At 34.2% G+C, this 25,806-nt stretch overlaps 1 pseudogene; it reads right to left on the reverse strand.

Annotated features, from left to right (window-relative positions):
* Positions 1-24,509: 24,509 nt before the first annotated feature.
* Positions 24,510-25,744, reverse strand: LOC127808603 (uncharacterized; annotated as a pseudogene).
* Positions 25,745-25,806: the final 62 nt, after the last annotated feature.

Consider the following 25,806-nt stretch of genomic DNA (forward strand, 5'->3'; position numbering starts at 1 on the left):
AGTATTTTTAGATTAAAAATCAACAATTAAACTATTACAATTAATTTGTTTCAATATATGTTTTTCAATAGACATCATTGTCAATCCATTAGTGTAGATTCACTAATAATAGAGGGATCACAAATATTGAAATATATACACAAAATTAATTGATAATTTAAGGGCTAACAAAAAAAATCAAAAGATATATCTGATAAGTCACACGACAGGATGATGGGGACGAAAATAGAATCGCTGAAGAGAATGCGTAGTTGTGAAATTGGTTGGATTGAGGACCTACGCATGCGCAGATTGATAGCAGATGCCAATAATAGTGGATGGATAAAAAATTGAGAATGAGCGGAACTGAGGAAGACAATAGAGTCGTGGCTAGTGCCAAAAGCATGGAAACAGTTGTGAAACAATCATACAAGGGGAAGATTGAGATTAATTAAAAATACATAGAATAGTTGTGAGGGGATGGGTGCCGAGGGGATGGGTGCCAAGTGCATGGGAATGAGATTGATTATTAATAAAGGAATATGAGAGATTAAGATTAATTATTGATAAAAGAAAGGTGAAAGATTGAGATTAATTAAAAATTTACAATGGTTTGAAATGGACATGGCCCTTAACGTATCTTCAATTTTTAAATTTACTACTTTTAATTAATTTTATTTTTTTAATTAATTTAAAATCTAAAAGTTGAAATGAACATAAGCCCCTTGTGGCTTGAAATGGGAATGGGCCATAGGCTGCCTAGACAGTCTATGCTTAAGGTCGGCTCTGTTTATAAGAACATTGTGCCCTATCTAGGATTTCATTTAAAAAAATCTCTCTCAACAAAACTATAAAGAAAGCGTTGCTTTAATTATAGTGTAAAAAAATTTACACAGTAAGATGCCCTAATATTAGGCTATGAGCCCATGTTGAAATATGGTGAAGTTTCATTTTCATAAATAATGTTGTTCGGATAAAGGGGAGAAGGGCCACTTGGCAACCGCTTGATGGTTGCTCCAAAACGATGGCGTTTTGGAGCCCTTAAGCTCGAAGGGCCAAACAGCAACCCCCCTTGTCGTTTTACAGCTCATTGATTCCTCTCGTACTATCTTATCGCTTAGCCTGTTGCTTTATAAGCTGTCGATCTTATTTCTAGATCATATCTTCATCACTGCTTCTACCTATTTATTCCCACCAATTTCTTGAGATTTTTGCAAGGAAAGAAAAGAGAAGCATGGGGTCGAGTCGGGTCATTCTGTCTTCTAGGGTTTTTCCTCTCATTTGTACATGTTCTTCATTTTTGTTTCTAGTTTCATAGGCTGCCTTCTAATTTGTATGTAATATTTGGGTAAGTTTTGTTAGGAAACCAATAAGTGTATAGTTTGTATAGTGAAGGTGTAAATCAACTTTTCCGACTAATGTAGTGAGCTCTTCTCGCCGGAGCTCAACGTGGACATAGCCCTAATTTAAAGGGTGAACCACGGTAAATCTTGTCGTGTTCATTTTATTTTATTTTCGCTACTGCTTTATGTTTTTGATTATTTGTGCTTCCATTTGTCGAATAGTCGTTTCAAATTATGTCTTGGTTCTAAATGTTAGAGGTGGCCAAGCCTTTGCTCGTCCTTATAGCCCATTGGGTTAACGTATAATTGGTTGATATATTTATATTTAGTCTTGTAAGTAGGCCCATTATGCATGGGTTCACTTTGTCTTTGTGCGCACTTTACCATGTGAGATCAATCAGTAGTGTGTTAAAAAGCTAGAGAGTTCTTAAGAGTTTCAAATACCAAAATTATCCTTGATTGTCTCCATTCTCTAGTCTAATTTCTAAGCCTATTCATTGGAAATTTTCCCTTTGTTTTTGGGTGTTTTTGGACAATGAAAAAGAAGAGATAGAATTAAATCACTAAAAAAAAAAATGAATGATTTTTACAAGAATTTTGTACGAAAAATGGCCAAAATAATAATACATATTAAAAAGGAACAAAATTCTAAATTAAATCCATTTGTTTAAAATGTAGACAACTAAAATGAGAAAGCGTTGAAATTTGATCACTTAAGGTAGGCTTGTTCGATAGTAAGGTTATTTGAACGTATGGGTATGTGTATGTATATTTATATTATTATGAAATCGGATTGACAATAAATCATAATCAAATCAATCAATCACATAAAAATACAGAATTTTACGTGAAAAACCCAAATCGAGAAAATTCACGGACAAAAAGAACAAAAATATCACTAAACAAATAATTGCAAGTACAAAAGTGATATTGACACACACACTTTATAAAATTCCATGTGACCTAAGCACCTATTTATAGATATTAAATTATCTATAGATATACATAAAAAATCATATTCTGATCAGAAGATGATACAAGAGAATATTCCTTAAGATGAAATAAATTCCAATCAAAATCGAATTTGACAACATCGTAATCATAGTCAAATTCAAAGTCCAAATCACGATCAAATTATTAAACCCAATCACAGATAAATTAAGATTTTGAGTCATAATTATCACAAATGTCCACTTTAACTCTAAATCCACAAATGAAATTATCCATAATTCTTTCTTTCAACAAAATCACAGATAATCAATCTCCCTAACAAATACCAACCAAATCCACGTAATGCTCAAACTTTGCAATGGACAGAGACTTGGTCATCATATTTGCAGGATTATCATAAGTGATGGTTTTTCTCATAGGAATTTCATCACGAGCAATAATATCCCAAATAAAATAATATCATACATCAATGTGCTTTGTTATCTCGTGAAACATCTGATCTATAGTAAGGAAAATAACACTTTGATTGTCACAATAGACTATGCTCAAATGAAGATTCTCACTGGTTTCACCAATTAACCCTTTTAGCCAAATAGCTTCTTTAATAGCCTTGGTAATTATCATATATTCTGCTTCTGTAGTAGACAAGGCAACGATGAACTATAAGGTGGCATTCCAACTGATAGCATAACCACCAATGGTGAACACATACCCAATAAGCAATCTTCTCTTGTCAGTATCACCTACAAAATCCGAATCAACAAAATCAATGACTCCATCTTTAATATTTTTGAATTGTAAACAGGCATCGGTGGTACCATGCAAATATCGAAGAATCCATTGGATTGTCTTCCAATGTTCTTTACCAGGGTTAGCCATATATCTACTAACCATGTTTACTGCAAGAGCCAAATCAAGGCGTGCACAAACCATAGCATACATGAGACAACCCACTCCACTAGAGTATGGAATTTTTGACATCTTGTCAATTTCAACATCTGACTGAAGAGGTAAACTCTATGAAAACTTAAAATGTGTGGCCAACGGAATACTCACAGGTTTAGCCTTTTACATATTAAATTTAGTCAAGACTTTCTCAACGTATCCCTTTTAACTTAGATACAATTTACCTGCCTCCATGTTTATTGAAATTTGCATTCCAAGTATCTTCTTTGTTGCTCTCAAATTTTTTGTTGAGCTGAGCTTTCAATCTCCTTATCTCGTCCTTATCTTTTGATGCTACTAGCATATCATCAACATATAGAAGCAGATGTAAAAATGAACCGTTTTTGTTCCTTTTAAAATAGACACGACTATTATAACTGCATCTATTAAAACTGTGCTTAATCATAAATGAATCAAACCTTTTATACCACTTCCAAGGAGATTATTTCAAGCCATATAAAAACTTCTTCAACAAGCACATATAGTCTTTTTTGCCTGAAATTTCAAAACGCTCTAGTTGTTGCATATCATCAAGTTTCCTATATAAGAATGTTGTCTTAACATCCAACTATTCCAGTTCAAGATCTTGAAAAGCCACAATACCAATTAGTAGTGCTCAAATGGAACTGTGTTTTACAATTAAGAAAAATACATTTGTGAATTCTACACCTAGAACTTGACTATATCACTTCTCTACGAGTCTAGTTTTGTACCTTTCTTTTTCAACTCCTGGTGTACCTTCTTTCCTCTTGAATATCCATTTGTACTTAACTACTTTCTTATCCTCAAGTAGTTTCATTAATTTTCAAGTATCGTTTTTGTGTAAGGATTCCATCTCTTCATGCGTTGCAATAATCCATCTCCCAGATTCAGCACAACTAACTGATTCAGAATAAGTGGAAGGTTATTCATTGCAGTCAATATCTTCATCCACATTCAAATCATAGGCAACAAGATTAGTTTCACCATACATTTGAAGAGGTTTGATATTTCTTTTGGGTCTATCCTTAGTAATAAAATAATCTGATAGACTGGCACTTTCTTTCAAGCTTGAATTAGTCTAAGATGACGATGGCTCAAATGTTTGACTATTGTCGATTTCAATCTCCACCTAAATATCATAACTCTGGCTACTTGTAAGGTTAGATACTTTTACAGACAAACCATGAGGCATAGCAACTTCATCAAAAATAACATCTCTGCGGTGGTGTGTTGATCCATAGACTTGAACCGACATGGTTGTTTTGTGTATTGGTGTGTAAAATTTGTTAATGAGCCGAACCATCCAATTGGAAGGTGGAAACATTCATCTATATGGTTTCGTATTGCTGATATATGGAGACAGGTGTTGAAAATAGGATTCGTCGCCCTCATCAGTATTTGATGGTGTGATCGTCCTGTGTGATCTACTATTGATGTGACGAGACAATCCCTAACCAGAGCAGATTAAAATTCAGAAAAGGTATTTCCTAAGGTGTCATCTAGTCACATTAATGAGCTCTGACACATAGTTACTAAGTTTGTGAGTTTGTCACATTATGACTCTCGCTCAATCGGGACGTTAGGTGATGGAAGGATTATAACACATAGTAATCATCAACTGTAATAGGTTAATTTGAAGTGAGAATTTTCTGCCACCTATATTGTCCTGAACTGCTGCTAGGCGCTATTCAGGAACTCTCGGAACATCATCGGGATTTGGAGAAGTTCTGGTAATGGGTCAAGGGATTCACCGATACCAAAAAAGGTTTCGATATTATCTGATTGCTAGTGGATAGTGAACGTAAAAAGTCACACACCATATAGTGTTGCGTTTGATATTGACATCGTGTGTCCAAAATATCTTTGAAAATTGTTAGTCAAAAGTTGACTCTTGACCCCTCTTATCAATAGTGGATAGTACATAATGTGAAATCAATTATTGATTACACAGTAAGAGGTGGCGTATTGCAAATAGTGCATAGTGCATAATACATAGTGAAATCAATTATTGATTGCACAGTAACCAGAAGTGGTGAACATGAGAAAAAATGGAATTGGGAGAAGAAGAAAATGAGATGGGAGAAGGAAAAATAAATAAAGGGGCAAGGCCTCTACCCCTGTCTCTCCCTTCTCTCTCTCTCTCTCTCTCTCTCTCTCACACACACACACACACACGTTTGTACTTCCTCTTTTTCTTTCTTCTTCATCTAAAAAATATTCTACTGCAACAGAAATATTTTACATGTGAAGGTCATGCGTAAAATTTTGAAACACAGGCATCGGTGATACGCAGATCCTCTATGTCTAGAACGGGAAAAAGTGACCAGAACAATACCCTACTGCTAGGTGTAGACAGACTAAGACCACCACAATGTGAGGTGAATACGGTCTTAATACATAAACTATTTCTATACCCCAACCTTACATCGGATAGCAAGTTTGAGATTTATTTATATATTCATTTGTTGAATATGCGTATTAATTAAATACATAATCTCTGCATGGCATGTATATTATATTCTGCAGCGTGTATTTGATACACGATAAAATTTTTATTTTTACCTGCACCGTTGTACTAGTGATTCCCTTAAGATTTGAAGTGGGTCGTGGATTCTGATAAGTTAAATTAATGGGTCGGACCAGATCTGGGTGAGATCTAGATTAGCTTGGAATAGCCAACAATGGATAAATTTCGATTGTATGTTGATTGTAGATTTGAACACAAATGTTGTAAGCAATCGATGGTTGCTTGCAACAACGGACGGCGAGGAAGCTCACAGCTAGCAAAGGGGCGAACGACACTAGAAAAGGGAGATCGAGTAGTGGCCAATGGTGTTGTAACTAAGCAAAAGGTCACGAAGCGTCAAACGTCAAAGGACAAAAGGCGAATAATGAAGAAGAAGAAGAAGAAAACCCCAAGCAGACAGCGGTAATAAGGGTGGTGGCGGTGGCTGAAGCACCAGAAAGAAATAAAGGCAATCGCGATGCAGGAAGGTCAAATGGCATTGATCATCGACAGTGGCAAAGGCTTCTTTGGCTGTTGGCGATGGAAAAGGTGGTGGACTGCGGTGGCGGCAAAAGCTAGGCAACCTAGTTGAAGAAGATGATGATGATACTAAAAATCAGATCCAATGGTTTAGATCTGCAAACAATTGATGGTCTAATCCAATAGCTCTGATATCACTTTGTTACAAAATTGAATCGACAACAAACCACAATCAAACCAATCAATCATACAAGAATACAGAATTTTACGTGAAAAACCCAAATCAAGAAAAACTATAGATAGAAATAACAAAAATATCACTAAGCAAATAATTGCTGGTACAAAAGTGATATTGACACGTACTCTGTAAAATTCCATGTGACGTGAGCACCTATTTATAAACCTAAAATTATCTATGGATGTACATAGAAAATCATATCCTGATCAGAAAATGATGCATGAGGATATTCCTCCAGATGAGATAAATTCCAATTAAAATCAAATTTGACAACATCATAATCACAGTTAAATTCAAAGTCCAAATCACGGTCAAATTAGGAAACCTAATCACAAATAAATTAAGATAGATAAAGGCATAAAATGCACCCTTGTACTCTAGCAAAAAAGTCCTATGGCACCTTAAACTTTCTAAACATCCTATTAGATACTTCTCTCCAAAAAATAAAACTATTAAACATCTTTTAATTTGTATTAAATTAAGTTCACTCTTGTACTTTACCAAAAATGTCATGTGGCACCGGAACTTGCTTAAAAGGTGTTTAATAATTTCACTTGTTAAATTTTTTTAAAAAAAGTTAAGTGTCACATGACTTTTTTTGGTAAAGTGCAGGGGTACATTTAATTTAATACAAATTAAAAAGTGTTTAATAGTTCTACTTTTTTGAAGTAAATGTATCTAATGGAATGTTTTGAAAGTTTGGGGTGGCACAATTTTTTTTTCTAAAGTACAGGGGTGCATTTATGTCTTTACCCAATTAAGATTTTGAGTCATAATTATCACATATATTCATATCTATATATACATATTTAAGTATATATGTATTTATATATATGTATATGTATGTGTGTAAAATTATTTTGATGAAAAAATAATTTATTAGTTTTAGTGTAAATAAAAAATAAGTTATGAATTTTGAATTAGTAACTTTAAGGGACTTAATTGTTATTTTTTTAATTAAATATATTTTTTTTTATCAACATGTAAATATGTATAATTGATCAAATGAACTGTACAAGAACACTGAGCAGACAAAACAAAAGATGGAACAAGCTAATGACCTATAGCTAAGGCTTGAAAATGGGATAAAACATAAAGATACATAGAGAAAATAACTCTCTATATATGTGTTTTGACCCTATGAATAATGGAATCCACAATTGGCGATTGGCCTTTAAAAATATGTTTATTCTTCATTGTCCATATGAGATAAATAGTACAAGTAAAAGCTATCTTCTTGACCTTACATTGCCAGGACGTCTCTCGCGTAGCCAAAAAAGAAATGGATTTTCGGATGTCAATCCAAGATTTGATACTCCTTCAGATCTCTGAACTGACCGAACAATTAAAGAAGATATGCTGGATCGATACATTAAAAGCCCCACAGAAGCCACATCTTTTATTCGTGTCCAGAAAGTGTAGTTTATCTCTGGTGAGAAGCTTTGCCTTCACTGCTAGCCACAAAATAAACGCATGCTTGGAAATAATTGACGAGTTCCACACAACATTAGCCTATTTTCTTCCCGCCTTTTGAATGAAAATAGTCATAAACTTTAGAAAGGAAGAGAGTACCTCCTTGATCCCAACTTGATAGCAGTTGGATTGCTTCCAACACAGACCCCTTATTATGGAAAAGAAAATCTCGTAGAGAGAAAATTCGTTAAAGTAACGACTAATCCCCATTCCTTGGTGACCATCCCCAAATTGAGCCTTCACTGAGATAAACATGGTTAACCCACTTGACCCAATGCGAATCCTTCCTTTGGTGGATGTTCCATAAGACATTGATAAGAAGAACCGAATTCCAACTCTTTAAATCTTTCAAACCAAGGCCACCATCTGATTTAAGCAGGCAAATATCCTTCCATGCAACTAAGGAGTGATTAGAATTCCACAAGAAAGCTCTGCACATCCGAATAATTTAATCCATAACAGAAGCAGGAACCAGCAATACCAAGAGCCAAAAACATTCCACCCCTTGGAGGATAGATCTTATCAGTTCTGTCCTACTTGCATAAAACATTGACTCACACTTTCAAGAATTAATGTAAGCAGCGATGTAATATCCCAAAATTTGAAAATAAATAATAATTATTCAAACCGGTGTTTGAGGACATTAATGAATATTTGAGAATTTAAGAAGAAATATTTATTTAGGTGGTTTTGAGAAAAAATAAGGAATTAAAGGTAATTAATTAAATTATTAAAAATGGTTAATAATATTTAATTATAGTATTTGTGGTGATTATTGAATATTTGTGGGTTAAAAGAAAATATTAATTTATTTGAGTATTTGGAGATTTAAGAAAAATGTTTATTTATGTAATTTTGAGGAAATAGGAAATTTAGGTATTTAATTAAATTATTTGGGAATATTTATGAAAATAATGAAAGAATGAAATAAATTTAATTGGTGGATTTTTGAAAGTTTTAGGGTGTAAGTGAAATAAGAAGGAATTGGAGTTTGGGGGTGTATATGGAATTTTTTGAAGTTTTGGGGCTTAAATGTAATTTCTTGGAAAGGGGCTGGGATTGCTTTAAAATTAATGGGCCACGTATTAGAAATGAAGGAAACAGCCAGGCCAGCTGGTCGCGTGCGCGCGGGCGATAGCGGAGGTCGCGGGTTCGATTCAAGCAGCAGGCATGCGCGCACAAGGAATTTTGGGCTGATTTTAATCAGCCTTTGACGCCCAAAACGGCCTCGTTTCGGCAAGATGGTGATGCCTTCCAGCAGCCGCCACGTAGCTCTTCCTCGGCCACTCTTTTTGCACCAATTTAAGGCCCAATTCGGGCCAATTTCACGCATAAACAGAAGGGATTTCAGCAAGGAAAATAAGAAGAAGAAGATCGCGCGCACAGTCATGAAAATTGGAGGAATTTGGAAGAAAAATGAAGATTAAACTCCTTTTAATCGTGGTTTAATTATTCAGATAAGTAAAGAAATATGTATTAAATATTTTGTACGGTTAGAATTTTATTTTGGGTCCAATTTTATTAATTTTGGGAGTTTAATCTATTTTACAGCGTGTATTTATTTGGTGGTGTTCAGGCGTGGAAACGCTGTAAACAGCTAAATAGAGGCAAGCCCTCTCTACCTTTGCGATCTTTTTCCATTTTGTGAACCCCATGCCTTTCCTTAATTCGTTTTGGTTTTGCGTATTAATTATATAAATTAAGGATATTATTGACATGATTTAATTTAAAATAAATATGAGATTTATTAGGATTTTATTTGCGGTGCGCCTACGTGGGATTTTAGACAGCTAAATTATTTATATTAGACAGTAGATTTATTTAATTAAAGTTACGATTTTATTTAGTGCCAGGAAACGTTTTACTTCGTAGCGGGAGTGCAAGAAATGCAAGAAACGGCCATGTAAAGGCAAGCTCCTAACCCTCTACTCGTGTTCTTTAATTTCCCTGAGAGACTCCGTGGTTTCTCGTATTTTATTCCCTCCCTTACGCTAATTTGGCTCCTAGCATTATTTATTGAGTTATTATTCATTTGTTTTAATTTAAATTAAATCTGAGACTTCTAGAGTTTTGTTCGTTGTATGCCTACGGGGGTTTGTACCGCCCCCATTCTTTTCAGAATGATGCTGAACTCAGCTTGGGGACTAGGTTCCTAGACGTGCGGGTTTATTTATGGTTTTCTTAGATTTATTTATGGTTCGGTTAGAGTTATCGAGCAATGGGGCAGAGGGTCGGCTGTTTGGTGACGTTGGGGTAGATTATTGTACGGCTCTGAAGTGGACCGTCGGGTGGACACTCCTAATCACTGGCCGTTGACCGGTGCCGGGCACTGCTGACTAGCTCTACTAGAATGTGATTTACTGCACGATTAGATTTATTATATTACTGTTCATGATTTTATATGCACATGGGTACGAGTTGCATGTTGGGATATTCATTTATTGAGTATGCTTGGGACACGGACATTCTAGCTTGGTTAGGTTGCATCCAGCACGGGCATATGCATCGCGTGTGGTTTGCTATGTGGGCGGAGCATGGCTTGATGCCTGGATGTATGGGCACCAGTGTATCACGTTGATGCTTACTACGTCATTACATTTTTATGTGCATTGCATGGTTATTGGTAGTTACTAATTCTCAGATGAGAGGACCGTTTTGAGGAAGCCTATGGCTCAGGTGTCGAGAGTACCGACACGAACACATAGATGACGAGAGCACCGACCTGGGACAGCGTGCGCAGGTTTGTTGGAGATTTATGTTGCCTCTCAGGGCAGCGGCAGGTTGGTATGGGACTTGGGTGCCGTGTGTCTTGTGTAGGCCCCAATGACCGATATGTGCTTTTATTATACTATACTATTGCGTGGTAGCATCTCATAGCTTGTGTGTGCTTGGGGGTTCGTGTTCTGGGAAGAGTTTATTGGATTTATACAGCCTTCAGCCTTTCTTTTCTTATGCTTACTGAGTCTCTCGACTCACTTTTGCTTTCCATCATTCCAAGTAGTTGCAGCGTGGGCCATGGGCAAGAGAGTCAGCTTCTAGTAGCAGTGTCGGTATGGTATACATGCAGTCTCGTCAATCCCTGTCAACTCTGATGTCTGAGTAGAATTTACTCTATTATTTTGTACTATGCCAGGTCTTTCCTCGATTCTCGTGTATGTCGGCACATGAGTCTGTGTTTATTTATTTATCATGTGACCGCTGTGCTAGCGAGGTACCCGTAGTGCATGCATGTGTTTAGCTTCGCTTCCGTTGTTCTTATTTTTGTGTATGCATGCCAGGGTGATTCTTATCTCGTGTTTCATTCTTTCTCCTTCCGTAAGTGCTCCCATTCGGGTAGTCCGGGTGATTGGGGGATATCTGGGCAGGGGTGCTTACAAGCGAGCTTATCAATAATTAGAGCATAGTGCATTACTTTTAATCTTTCAACTGCTGAAGGGATGCCTAGGTAACGAAATGGCATTACCCCTCTTGGAAAATTAACCATTGACATAATTTCCTCAAGCTCATGGCCCTCCAAACCAGTAGCAAACATGTTAGATTTCAATTCATTTACATATAAAATGGACTTAGCACCAAAGTTTACCAAACACTCCATAACAATTTTAACCGAAGGGACATCACCTCTAGCCATCAACATTAAATCATCGACAAAAGCTAAATGTGTGATTTTTAACCTGTCACACTTGGGGTAGGAGTTGAAATCTGAATTACCTATAGCAATTTTTAGCGACCTGAAGAAGTATTCCAAGCATAAGACAAACAAGAATGGCGATAGGGGATCCCCTTGCCTTAATCCCCTCTTACCCTTAAAAAAATCCCAAAGGCTGCCATTGATAATGAGGGAGTATAAAAGGGAAGTCACACATTTCATGACCCAGAGAACAAATCTGCTAGGAAATCCCATACTAATAAGGATGCGCTTGAGAAAAGATTAGCTTACAAAGTCATAAGCTTTCCTAATGTCCACTTTAGCCAACCACTTGGGAGAAACCCCTTTTTGTTGTAATTTCTCAATAGGTCTTGCGTGAAATATATATTATCAACTATACTTCTACCTTGGACAAATGAAAATTGTGCTTGGTCCACCAAGGAATTAAGAATATGAGCTAGATGAGACGCCAAAGCTTAAGAGAGTACTTTGTAGGTGAGTAAATATATTAAATATAATTGATAATGAGTTTTGGGGAGTAAGAGCAAAATTACTTTTCTTTCATGATAAGCTCAAGTAATCTTCTAGCAATTGATTACTTATAATATTTAGAAATACAAATACTCGGTGTTATCCATCCTTCTATCAAGTTGGTTAGGAATGCACGTATTTGCTTGGCATCTGCCTATGATTTCTTTCGATTGAAGGGGCCCAGGATGGGTTGGGCATCAGTTGTCTGGCACTCTACCTTTATTCCAAAACATGCATTCTTGGTTTGGTTGTGTGCTAAGAAAGGCATCTTAACAAGAGATAAGTTGATTTTTCTGAATATCAACAAAGTGTGCCCTATGTGTAATGGGGTGGAGAAGTCTAGTCGACACCTCTTTTTTCAATCCCCTATCTCCGTGGAGATTTGAAGGATGATTAGGAGTTGGCTAGACATATCTCGCAGTATGTCCTCAATTCCTAGCGCCTTCAAATGGTTCATAAGGGAGACTCGAGGTACTGGATGGCAAAGTAAAGTTAAAAGAGTCACGCTTGGCTGCATCATTTATCAAATATGGAATGCTAGAAACCGCAAGATGTTTGAAGATGAAGTGCCCCATATTGAGTCCATCATTAGGAGGATTAAAACATTTGTATACAAAGTAATATTTACTATTGATTAGTGGTTAATTTTGTAAAAATTTTGTTATAATTATACCCTTCTTTCGATCTTAAATATGGTTTAAATTAGATATTAATATATATTTTATGGTTATATGTAAATTTAAATTGAAAGATGAATGAAATGAAGTTCTAAAATAAATAATAATAATATATAAAATTATATATAATACATATATATCATTATATGCATGCATGTAATATATATATAATATAATCTAATATATATGTGCCATGTGTAATACATATATATAATATATAATTTATTAATAACATTAAATTATTTTTATTTTTTTTAGGCATGAAGAATTCAAGCCCATGAAGACTTAAAGTCCATGAAGAATTCAAGCCCATGAAAATTAAAGTCCATGAAGAATTCAAGTCCATGAAGAAATCAAAGCCATGGAGAAATCAAGTCCATGAAGAAATCAAACCCATGAAAAATTAAAGTCCATGAAGAATTCAAGCCCATGAAGAATTAAGGCCCAATTTGAGCAACCCATGGAAAATATTATTTGGAGAAGGCCCAAGGATTATTTTTAATCCTAATGAAGATTAAAAACCAATTTATAGAAATCTATTTTTATTTTTTATGTGAGAGCTTTATTAGGTGTGTTTTTTAGCTAAAATCCATTTAACTATTAGGTGGATATTATAGCTAAAATCCATTTAACTTTATGAGTGCTTTATTAGGTATGTATTTTAGCTAAAATCCATTTAATATTAGGTGTGTATTATAGCTAAAATCCATTTAACTTTAAGTGTGTGAGTGCCCATTAGATATAATTATGTCTAATTGAATAATTGAAATTGTGTGGTTTGTATTGCATCTTGTGGCCTATAAATAGCTCACTTGATTGCATTTGTAAGTGTGATTATTATTCTTGAATAAAAGTTTAGTTGTTTCCTTATAATTCTCTCTTTGAGAATTGTTCTTGTTCTTTCTCATTTTCTTTAGTACTTTCTCTTATAATCTTACTTTTTTTTCTTTCTTCTTTTAAATTCTTATGTCATTTATTATTACTTTATTATTCACCGCCTAAATGGCCGGTTAATTTGTGCCTTTAAATTTCTGTAATTTTAATTCTTGTCATTTAATTATTCACCGCCTAAATGGCCGGTTAGTTTATGCCTTTAAATTTCTGCAATTTTAATTCTTGTCATTTAATTATCCACCGCCTAAATGGCCGGTTAGTTTATGCTTTTAAATTTCTTGTCATTTAAATTATGTTATTTAAATTACGTCATTTAAATTTCTGTCAATTAACTTTCAAATAAAAATGAGTAGTTAAATCTAATCTTGGGTTAAGGCAAGGACAGTGTCCAATGCCAATGATTCCCAAAGAAAGCTGCGCTTTAAATAAGTAACATTAATTTAAATTTCAGTATGAGTGTGTATTAATTATTAAAAAATCACTAGGTTTGGTTTGGAGCGTAAGCCTAACTTAGAGCTTTCATGCCATGTATGAGAGTTACTAGAACTGGAAACGCTATCATACCCAAACCCGGATGATTAATTTAGTTGTTTTGTATATTAATTGTAATTGGATTTATGGTAGTTGCTTAAATTAGAATCCCGCATATCATGTATGGGGATTGCTTAACCTAGAACTATCATCATCTCTAATTGCATTTAATAACAAACCCTCATATCTGAAATTAAATTAATGTTGCTAATCTTATATGCTAAAATTTGGGAATCAACGGGTTGGTACTGAAATTGTCTTAACTCAAGCACTATCCAAATTCATATTTTTACGTTTAATGTTTTACTTTATTTTCTAGTATCTGTTGTCTAAAAACAAAACCATAAAAAATCTTGTTGTCAATTTGTCCAAATGCGTGTGCGTGTGTGTGACATTCTTTTTCTTTTGCCATAAATAAATCTCTCAGTGGACGACCTGGATTCATCCAGAAAATATAAATTTAAATTTGGACTACAACTGCACTCGTACACTGGCGAGTATAAACCTCTCACTAAAATAAAAAAAATATAAAAGTTTTATTGTGATTTGTTTTTATTGTGTTTTAATTGCAGGGTGAGAGTGCAGTCAAATTTTGGCGCCGTTGCCGGGGAGATTAAGGCAAAAATAAAAAGAAAAAAATAAATAAAAAAAGAAAAAAAGAATAAGCATCTCTTGATAAAATCGGTAACTCTATTTCTCTTTTACTTTATTTTTGTTTGTGCATTGTATATGAGACTGAGATCAGGTAGAATTTTGAAACAGTATTTTCATATCATTCTGAGTCTTTACCTACAATTGGATTGTCAACTTTACACTCATGTCTCAAAATTACTACAATCTGTCTGCACAAGATACTTATCATGATGAAAATTATCATTTTGAATCTGATTTGTCTAGACCTCTTAAGGATTATCTATACCCTCTTAGGCAAACCACTTTTGATTTGCAATCAGACACTACCCATTTGTTACCCACTTACCATGAAATTGAGGTTTGGTGTGCTGTGTGTGAGACTTCAGCTCATTTAACGGATGACTGCCCTATAATACCTGTTTTTAAGGAGGTATTGTATGGTCAATCCAGTTACACACACACACAACTATGAGAGAATGTATTACCAGAACCATGAGGAAAACTACCATTCGGACTTTGATGCATATCACCTTAATTCACACTTTCATCCAAATTTCTCATGGGAAAATGATTTTGTAGCCCAACCACATGAGCACTTCCTTTCCCAGCCTCAATCATTTCAAACTAATGAAGGGTCTACATTCGATGCATATCAACCCCCTCATGGGAGTTCATTAGAAGATACCTTCAATCTATTTATGCAAGGCCAAATGGAAATTTTTACACAAATGTCCAAATGTCAAGAACATACTATTAGAGTTACAGAGGACATTAGGAACCAATTGACACAGCTAACACAGACTTTGAGCATGTCAGAGCCTGTCCATCCCAACTCACTCCAAATCCCATTAATAAAACCCATCATCAAAAGTGAAAGTCAGGAGCAGGACATAGGAGTGACTGTCTTAAGGAATGGAGAAATAATTGAGAAACTTGATGCCCCTAGGACAGTACACCCTTTGGTGCAAGAAGAGAGAGTGGTTGATCACAGTGAGGTAGATGTCAATGAAGCCTTGGAGGAAGAAAAAGACCAAAATGATGTAAGAAAAGAAGAAACCTGGGAGGAAGAAGAGGATAAAATTCGAGAGCCAAAATATGAAAAAATCATAAGTTTATCCACATTTACCCCTCAATTTCTATCTTTTAGGTTAGTCGATATTATTGAGGATTAAATTAAACCAAACACGTGTGAGATGTTTGTGCAAATTAATGTGCCATACGCGGATATAATAAGACCAACACCTCCGGACGATATATTTTCAAAATATATATGTGTATTCATGAGAAAAATCAATTTATATAATTTTGAAAATAACTTTAAAAGTGGTGTAGTGAATGGGAGATATTATACGATTAGGTGGGCAACCACTCATTTGATCCTTAATTGGAAGAAAAGAAAAAAAAAATTCTAAAAAAAAAAATAAATAAAAATATAATAAAATAATTTTATATATATATATATACATATAAGTTGTTCCTTTTCTTCATTACTTAACTAGTGTTTCTCTATGTGCAGTCTAAATAAAATTTCTCCATACGAGTTTATGTATTGAAGACCGCCAGGTATGCCTATCTTCTATCCTTTTATTGCCAATTGAGGACAATACGCAATTTAAGTTGGGAGGTAAGGTGTCTACAAAATTTTACCTAAAAAAAAAAAAAAAAAATTAAAACAAAATTAATTAAAAAAAATTGAATTGAGAGAGACAGAATTGACGCTGGTGGTAGCCATCTTTTCTTGGGCAGTGCAATCACACTGCCCTATAAAGAAAGAAGGCACACTGCCAAATGTTGAAAACAGAGGCGCCGAGCGTTGAAAAAAAAAAAAAAAAAGGCACACTGCCAAATGTTGAAAAATGAGACGCTAAACGACGTCAAGTCTGACGGTGCAATTATGGCATGCCTCGAGTCGAGTGTAGAATAGTGATGCCCATTGCTCTATAAGAGACTCCATATCTGTATGAGGCAAGTCACCCCTCTTGAGCTCAATCTTCTCTCCTTTGTGTTATTCTCCGATCAGGTACTCTCATCCCTTTTGTAAAGTTTATAGTTCTTTACTTTCTTCTTAGTATAATTTTTTTTTTTAAAAAAAAAAAATGGATCTTTATCTCTCAAAAATTCACAAGTACTATCCATCTCTCCCGCAGAATGATTTGAAAAAAATTTATGTTGCTAGGTGTGAAAGACTTAGGTTGTTGATGCTTAATAACATCCCTGAAGATATTCGTTGGCTGATCGAAGCAAAAGTTCGATTAGCTGGTGAAACTTCACCTAGTTTTAAGCATTTTCCAGGCTTAGGGAAGAGTAGTTTTGCGAAGAAAAGAAGAGCGAAAAGAGTGAATGGTTGTTACAAATGTGCTCGATGGACCTGTAACACACGATGCAAATCTGTGGGGTTTACGTCCATAAATCGAGAAGATAAAATTAGTTTCATAAAGGATGGACTGAGTAAGGAGTCTCTGGATGATATCCGATTGACTCTTGAGACGCATCCATGTGGAATAGTGCAAAGAGAACTTCTTGCTTTATGGACCCAGTTCAGAAGTGACCACCAACGCTATAGTCTTGGGAATCTGACTAAAAAAGACCCTGTTTGCCAATCTATAAGAAAATTGGATGGGAAGCTTATCCCCGCTTCATAGAAGGTGTTTAAGCCGTTTCTGGACGTAAAACCAGAGGAAGATGTGAGCCACAATCACAACTACTTATACATACGCATAATTTTTGTTTGTATTTATTTCTTGTTGAATTGTTGTATAGCTACTTTTGATCGCCAAACTTCTTTTCAGGACATACAAAAGGAACAAACATGGAAGGCCAGTTAGTTCGTCGAATCAATACCATATGCGTACTTTGTGGCTCTCAACTTGGGAGCGATATTTGTTACGCACTTGCAGCGAACGAACTTGGTAAAAAATTAGGAGAGAAAAAAATTAATTTGGTATATGGAGGGGGAAGTCGTGGATTAAATGGTTATGTTTCACAAGCTGTACATCTTGGAAATTCATCTGTGGTAGGTATAATGCCAATCCCTTTAGCTGAACCACATATTTCCGGGATTACACGCGGTCAACTTATAGAAATGACTTCTATGTCTGAGCGCATGGCTTGTAAGATTTATCAGTCAGATGCCTTCATTGCTTTACCAGGAGGTTTTGGAACACTTGAAGAAATCTTTTGTATAATCTCCTGGGCCAAGAGTAATCTCCATACCAAACCCATTGGACTTTTAAATGTTAACCATTTTTTCGATGGGTTACTCTCCTTTCTTGATCAGGCTGTGGACCAACAGTTCATTTCTCGTTCAGCAAGAAAGATTCTCATTTCTGCATCCACCATTGATAAGCTGCTAGAGAAATTACATGCTTATGTTCCACAGTACGATCCTCATGAGCCTCGGATAGACTGGTCTAAGGCAATTAGTAACAAGCGCCAAAGGGGTCCGATTAATTTAGATTTATCACTGTGAGAAATGCTCTTTATTAAGATGGCTGAGTAAGGAGTACTTTTTGTACTCTTGAGACGCATCTAGTTATTGTACAACTCGCAGAATTTTTCTTGATTGTGTTTCTTTAAAAAAAAAAAAAAAAAACAAAACAAAACTGTGGAATATTGTTAGCAAAGTCTTTGATAAGATGGCTGAGTAAGGAGTACTTTTTGTACTCTTGAGACGCATTTTGCTTATCTTATGACTTGCATGAAATTTTTATTTTGGTGTGAAAATATAAATATATATATATGGTGTGTTCATTTGTTGTTTAAGTTTTAGCAGTTCACAGCAAATCTATGGACTTGTGGAGTTACAGGTATTTCTAACAACCCTGATTTATTACTGCAATTCAAGTTGGGGGGTGTAAGGTCTAGTCATGAATCATCTGGTTTATATTTAACTGTGAGTTTGTAATTACTAGTTTGTAGTCTTGTGGGAATTGATTATCTTTATTTGCTCTTATAAAAAAAAAAAAATTATTATGTGTTTTAAATAATGCTATTCCTAAAGTTTTAAAGTTATGCACTGATAGCCGGTTAAGTTTGCAATACGAAACATGAATGCATTGATTTCTCATTTGAAAACGTTTATGCATGAGAATAAGTAATTTACATTCATCAGGGATTCAAAATTTAGAAATTGGTTATCGGTCATAAAGTCAAAGGTAACAGTAATTAGCTGATTAGTACATTGAATGATCCCTCAACAGAAGTGGAGACTATTACCCAAGCAAGTGTTTGAGCCTAATAACCGTTAATTCTGAGTGAAATAACACTTACTCTAAATATGCTCTCTTGTTTATCTTATCTTTTCAATGGCTTCAAAATATCAATTCGCTTTGAATGTCTAGTATGATAGCGGATGAATTTGACTGGTTTCAAACTATGAATTAGATGACTGAGAAGCATGATAGGGGGATCAATTTCTTTCATTTTGAGCCTATTTTTTTCTTTAAATCAACCTTTTGTTAGCCCATTTGAGCCATTTGTAGTACAACTTCTTTCGTTACCCTCGTTTAACCCATAACCATATGAATTTTATCCAACCTGGTGTGATTTTGGGAATTAGTCTGTTTATCTATTTTCATATTTAAAAAGAAAAAAAAAAAGAAAAAAAAAAAGAAGAAAAAAAAAAGTGAAAAAAAAAAGGGGCAAATTCTCTTAGCTATTCAGCATAACTGTTTCAAAATGAATGCTAAAAAAAAAAAAAAAAAAAATCCCGACACACCCTTTGCACACTCTACCTTTTCTTTGACAACCCGTATTAACCTTATAGCCCCATTACAACCCAGTCCGGTCCCTTTTGATGCTATAAATCATGTGATCTCAGAATTCAAGTTTGGAGTAGGGAATCATGTTTAAATTCAGAAGTTACTCATCTAGAGCATTATTCCAATCATGAAGCTATGTCAATTTCCTTGTTCTTTCATGAAAATACGTTCCTTGTATTTGGGATGGCACCGAGTTTTGAACTTGTTCTGCATTTACTCTTATAACGGTGCACCCCCTTGTGTGTACACCTGAGGAATCCTTTTTATTGGAGAGAAAATCCATAGTAAGATTTGAAGTCAAAACTTCGAGGGAGTAAGTCTGTGTGTTGGTTATCCTAATTTCCATTCCTGAGATTGTATGACCTTTAACCAAAAATCTGATTTAGAATGCTAAATTATTTATTTAATTTTATGCATTTCGGTTTCGAATTTGAAATTTTTACATTCATACAGTTATTGTGAATAAAGTTTGGCAGGTGTATAATCTGCTTGCTAAGGGACTAGCAATGTTTAAGTTGGGGGGTATGATTAGTGGTTAATTTTGTAAAAATTTTGTTATAATTATACCCTTCTTTCGATCTTAAATATGGTTTAAATTAGATATTAATATATATTTTATGGTTATATGTAAATTTAAATTGAAAGATGAATGAAATGAAGTTCTAAAATAAATAATAATAATATATAAAATTATATATAATACATATATATCATTATATGCATGCATGTAATATATATAATATAATCTAATATATATATGTGCCATGTGTAATACATATATATAATATATAATTTATTAATAACATTAAATTATTTTTATTTTTTTTAGGCATGAAGAATTCAAGCCCATGAAGACTTAAAGTCCATGAAGAATTCAAGCCCATGAAAATTAAAGTCCATGAAGAATTCAAGTCCATGAAAAAATCAAAGCCATGGAGAAATCAAGTCCATGAAGAAATCAAACCCATGAAAAATTAAAGTCCATGAAGAATTCAAGCCCATGAAGAATTAAGGCCCAATTTGAGCAACCCATGGAAAATATTATTTGGAGAAGGCCCAAGGATTATTTTTAATCCTAATGAAGATTAAAAACCAATTTATAGAAATCTATTTTTATTTTTTATGTGAGAGCTTTATTAGGTGTGTTTTTTAGCTAAAATCCATTTAACTATTAGGTGGATATTATAGCTAAAATCCATTTAACTTTATGAGTGCTTTATTAGGTATGTATTTTAGCTAAAATCCATTTAATATTAGGTGTGTATTATAGCTAAAATCCATTTAACTTTAAGTGTGTGAGTGCCCATTAGATATAATTATGTCTAATTGAATAATTGAAATTGTGTGGTTTGTATTGCATCTTGTGGCCTATAAATAGCTCACTTGATTGCATTTGTAAGTGTGATTATTATTCTTGAATAAAAATTTAGTTGTTTCCTTATAATTCTCTCTTTGAGAATTGTTCTTGTTCTTTCTCATTTTCTTTAGTACTTTCTCTTATAATCTTACTTTTTTTTCTTTCTTCTTTTAAATTCTTATGTCATTTATTATTACTTTATTATTCACCGCCTAAATGGCCGGTTAATTTGTGCTTTTAAATTTCTGTAATTTTAATTCTTGTCATTTAATTATTCACCGCCTAAATGGCCGGTTAGTTTATGCCTTTAAATTTCTGCAATTTTAATTCTTGTCATTTAATTATCCACCGCCTAAATGGCCGGTTAGTTTATGCTTTTAAATTTCTTGTCATTTAAATTATGTTATTTAAATTACGTCATTTAAATTTCTGTCAATTAACTTTCAAATAAAAATGAGTAGTTAAATCTAATCTTGGGTTAAGGCAAGGACAGTGTCCAATGCCAATGATTCCCAAAGAAAGCTGCGCTTTAAATAAGTAACATTAATTTAAATTTCAGTATGAGTGTGTATTAATTATTAAAAAATCACTAGGTTTGGTTTGGAGCGTAAGCCTAACTTAGAGCTTTCATGCCATGTATGAGAGTTACTAGAACTGGAAACGCTATCATACCCAAACCCGGATGATTAATTTAGTTGTTTTGTATATTAATTGTAATTGGATTTATGGTAGTTGCTTAAATTAGAATCCCGCATATCATGTATGGGGATTGCTTAACCTAGAACTATCATCATCTCTAATTGCATTTAATAACAAACCCTCATATCTGAAATTAAATTAATGTTGCTAATCTTATATGCTAAAATTTGGGAATCAACGGGTTGATACTGAAATTGTCTTAACTCAAGCACTATCCAAATTCATATTTTTACGTTTAATGTTTTACATTATTTTCTAGTATCTGTTGTCTAAAAACAAAACCATAAAAAATCTTGTTGTCAATTTGTCCAAATGCGTGTGCGTGTGTGTGACATTCTTTTTCTTTTGCCATAAATAAATCTCTCAGTGGACGACCTGGATTCATCCAGAAAATATAAATTTAAATTTGGACTACAACTGCACTCGTACACTGGCGAGTATAAACCTCACTAAAATAAAAAAAATATAAAAGTTTTATTATGATTTGTTTTTATTGTGTTTTAATTGCAGGGTGAGAGTGCAGTCAACTATGCATCCCTATATTTTAATCCATTTTGAGGCATTTGCTACGGGATAATTTTGTTTTGGCGATCCTTGCCTTTTGTTCATAGCCTGACTATCTCTAGTGTTTTCTGCACATGATTTTTTATCTATATAATTTTTACCATTCATGATAAAAAAAAAAAGGGGGGGGGGGATTGTAAGTATTTATAGCTGAAGGGGTATAGAATAGAATATATAAGAGCAACTATAACAGGAGCTGCCATTCCAGGTGCCATCCGCATAATTGCTGAAATGGCACCCCGAAATACAAAATATCCACTCCAATGGGAGTGGCATATGAAGTTGTAAAATGGCAACTTCCCTACTCCGATGCCATTTTTACAACTCTTGGAAAGAGAAAATCAAATGTTGCATTTGCGCCAACGATCAAAAATCAACGGCTATATTCTACATTATATATATATATATATACATACATATTTACTAAAACAGAGGTGAGGTAGAGCAAGAAAGAATCAAAGGTAGAAGGCGAAGACGAGCAGCGCTGAGCGAGAAAAACTGCGAGGGCGAGCAGCGAGGACGAGTCGTGAGTAGAAGCAAGAAAGGGCGAGGGGGGCGAGCAGCGAGGACGAGTCGTGAGTAGAAGCAAGAAAGGGCGAGGGGGGCGAGCTGCGCAGAGAAGAAGAAGGTTTCTGGAGTGAAGCTGTGAATGTATGTTATAAATGTTTAATAAATGTTTAATAGGAGGAAGAAGAAGGTTCTGGAGAAGTCATATATATATATTAATTATAAATGTTTAATACGAGAAAGAAGAAGGTTTGGAGAAGTTGTATGTTATATATATATATATTAATTAATTATAAATGTTTAATAGGAGGTGTTTGGGGAGTTGTACAAACGATTTTATAGTTAATTGTTAGAATTATATATATTAATTATAGTTAATTGTTAGAATTTATGTTAATTTATTATTTTATGCTCATTCTTTAAATTGATTATATTTTTTAAATGGATTCTCAATTCGACAGTTCTTTCACTGATTTGCTTATGAGTAACACCGATTTATATGATGATACTATGTGGCCCAATCCCGCAGTATTGGCCTCAGTACAAGATGAAGCTGTTCCAAGAGTGAGAAAATCGTAAAGGACAAAGAACTTCTATCAAGAAAAAGATAAATTAATTGTGTCTGTGTGACTTAACACGAGTAAAGATGCAATTACTAGAAATGAACAATAAGGTAGTTCTTTCTGACATAGAATATTGAAATACGTAGAATTTCATGGAGGCAATCAAGAAGAACATTCGCAAGCTTCTATTAAAAGTCGTTGGATTGATATAAATACAAAATGTGCCAGATTTATCGATTTTTATAGTCAAATTGAAAGACTGCAACAAAGTGGACACATTGAGCAAAATAATGTAATGATTGAGTTTTTTTTAGATAAACACTACTATGATTTAATATTTGAACTATTGATTGAATGATTTCATATGTTTTTCAGGTTGATGAAGCAAAATAAATATTTGCTAAGATCATTGGAAGACCATTTCAATACGAGCATTGTTGGAATATCTTGAAAATGGAGCAAAAATGGACTGATAATCTCACTAGCAATAAGAGAGCAAAAACGCATTCAACTGGTAGTCCTACTGAATCAAATTATGTTGAATCTTGTTATTTAACTCCACATTTAGGGGATGACATTGAACCATCGTCTACTCCCAACCTCAATAGGCCATTGGGCAGAAAAGTTTCGAAGAAATAACTTAAAAACAAAGAGAAGCAAACCGGGGCTGAAGATATACTAGATCATCACCACTGGAATCAAAGAATGGAAGTGGAACAACAAAAAGCGGAGCGGCATGAGAAAATGTTTGCTATAGTTAGAAATTGAAGAAATGCAATTAAAAGTTCAAAAAAATGAAGGTAGAAGTTGAATAAAAGAATAATGAATGGCAAACTGAAATGAAAATCATGGAAACTGACACTATTGGTATGGACCCAATTTCTGCAGCATATTGGAATAACTTGAAGATGGAGATTATGAAAAAACGGGGTTTTACTTTTTAGTTATTATTTATTATGTTGTTATTATTCATGAAAAACTATGTATTAAGTTTGATTACTATGAAAGTACTTGTGAAATTGATTAAAAAATCTTGAAATTGAAATTGGAGTTTGATTGCTATGAAAGTATTTGTGAAATTGAAATACAACTTGAAATTGAAAATAGAATTGAAAATACAACTTAAAATTGAAATTAGAATTGAAAATACAACTTGAAATTAAAATTGGAATTGAAAATGCAACTTGAAATTAAAATTGAAAAAATTATTATTCGTCATGGTGTTCCTACAAATGCTCGATAAGATCTTATTGTAGTTGAGAATGAGTTACATTGTTCCTAATTTGACAATGGGTTTGCATGAAGTCTTCCAATTCTAATGTATACGCATGCAATACTTCTACAGATGGATTTGCATCACTTCCATCAAAGTGATTGTTACCAATATCTCCTTCATCCTCAATGACCATGTTATGTATTATTATGCATGCTTTCATAATATCTGCAAGTGTTTCTTCATCCTAAAAGCGTACTGGTCCACGCACAATTGCAAAACGGGTTTGAAGTACCCCAAATGTCCGCTTTACATCTTTTCTTGCCGACTCTTGTGTTTTAGCAAAATATTTTTTCTTCAAACCTTGTGGGTAGGGAATTGTTTTTACAAATGTCGACCAGTTTGGATAAATACCATCAGCTAGATAATATCCCGTTATATACTCATGGCCATTAATTATATAGTTTACTGGATGAGCATGACCATTTGCTAATAATGCAAAAACAGGGGACTTATCTAGAACATTTATGTCATTCAGCGAACCAGGAAGCCCAAAGAATGCATGCCATATCCAAAGATCTTGAGAAGCCATAACTTTCAAAATGATTGTTGGTTCATGACAATGACTAGTATACATACTTTGCCATGTGATCGGACAATTTTTCCACTTCCAATGCATGCAATCAATACTCCTTAACGTGCCGAGAAAGCCACGTTGTTCCCCTATCTGTAGCAATCGAGTAATATCACTATTGTTTGGTGGTCTCAAGTAATGATTGTCAAACACTGCAATAACAGCTTTCACAAACCTTCTTAGGCTAAGTATGACAGTGCTTTCTCCAATTCTGATGTATTCATCCACAGAATCTGCCGATATTCCGTAAACAAGAATTCTATAAGCAGTTGTTATCTTCTGAAGGGATGACAAACCAAGAACTCCAACGGCATCTTTTGTTTGGATGAAGTATGGATCGTGTTGTTCAACCTCATTTGCAATTCGGAGAAAAAGAGGACGACTCATTCGGAATCTCCTTCGAAAAAAATCTTCATACACGGGATTGCAAAATAGTCGCGGTAGAGTCTTTTGTGGCCTTCAACTCTACCACGATTAATTGTTCTATGGCCTATAACATAACCATGATGCCTTCTTAGTCGTCCACGACTAGACCCTTCTGACCTTCTGGCTGAATCATACAACGTATCTAATTGATCATTATATTTTTTCTCAATATTGAGGATCCCTTCTAAAATATTAGGATAACGATTCATATCGATAGATGAATGAAAATATGAGATGATGAATGATTTTAGAGAGAGAATGTAATATAGAT

This window comes from Diospyros lotus, chromosome 8 (genome assembly GCF_014633365.1).
Source record: "Diospyros lotus cultivar Yz01 chromosome 8, ASM1463336v1, whole genome shotgun sequence".
NCBI classification, from domain to species: domain Eukaryota; kingdom Viridiplantae; phylum Streptophyta; class Magnoliopsida; order Ericales; family Ebenaceae; genus Diospyros; species Diospyros lotus.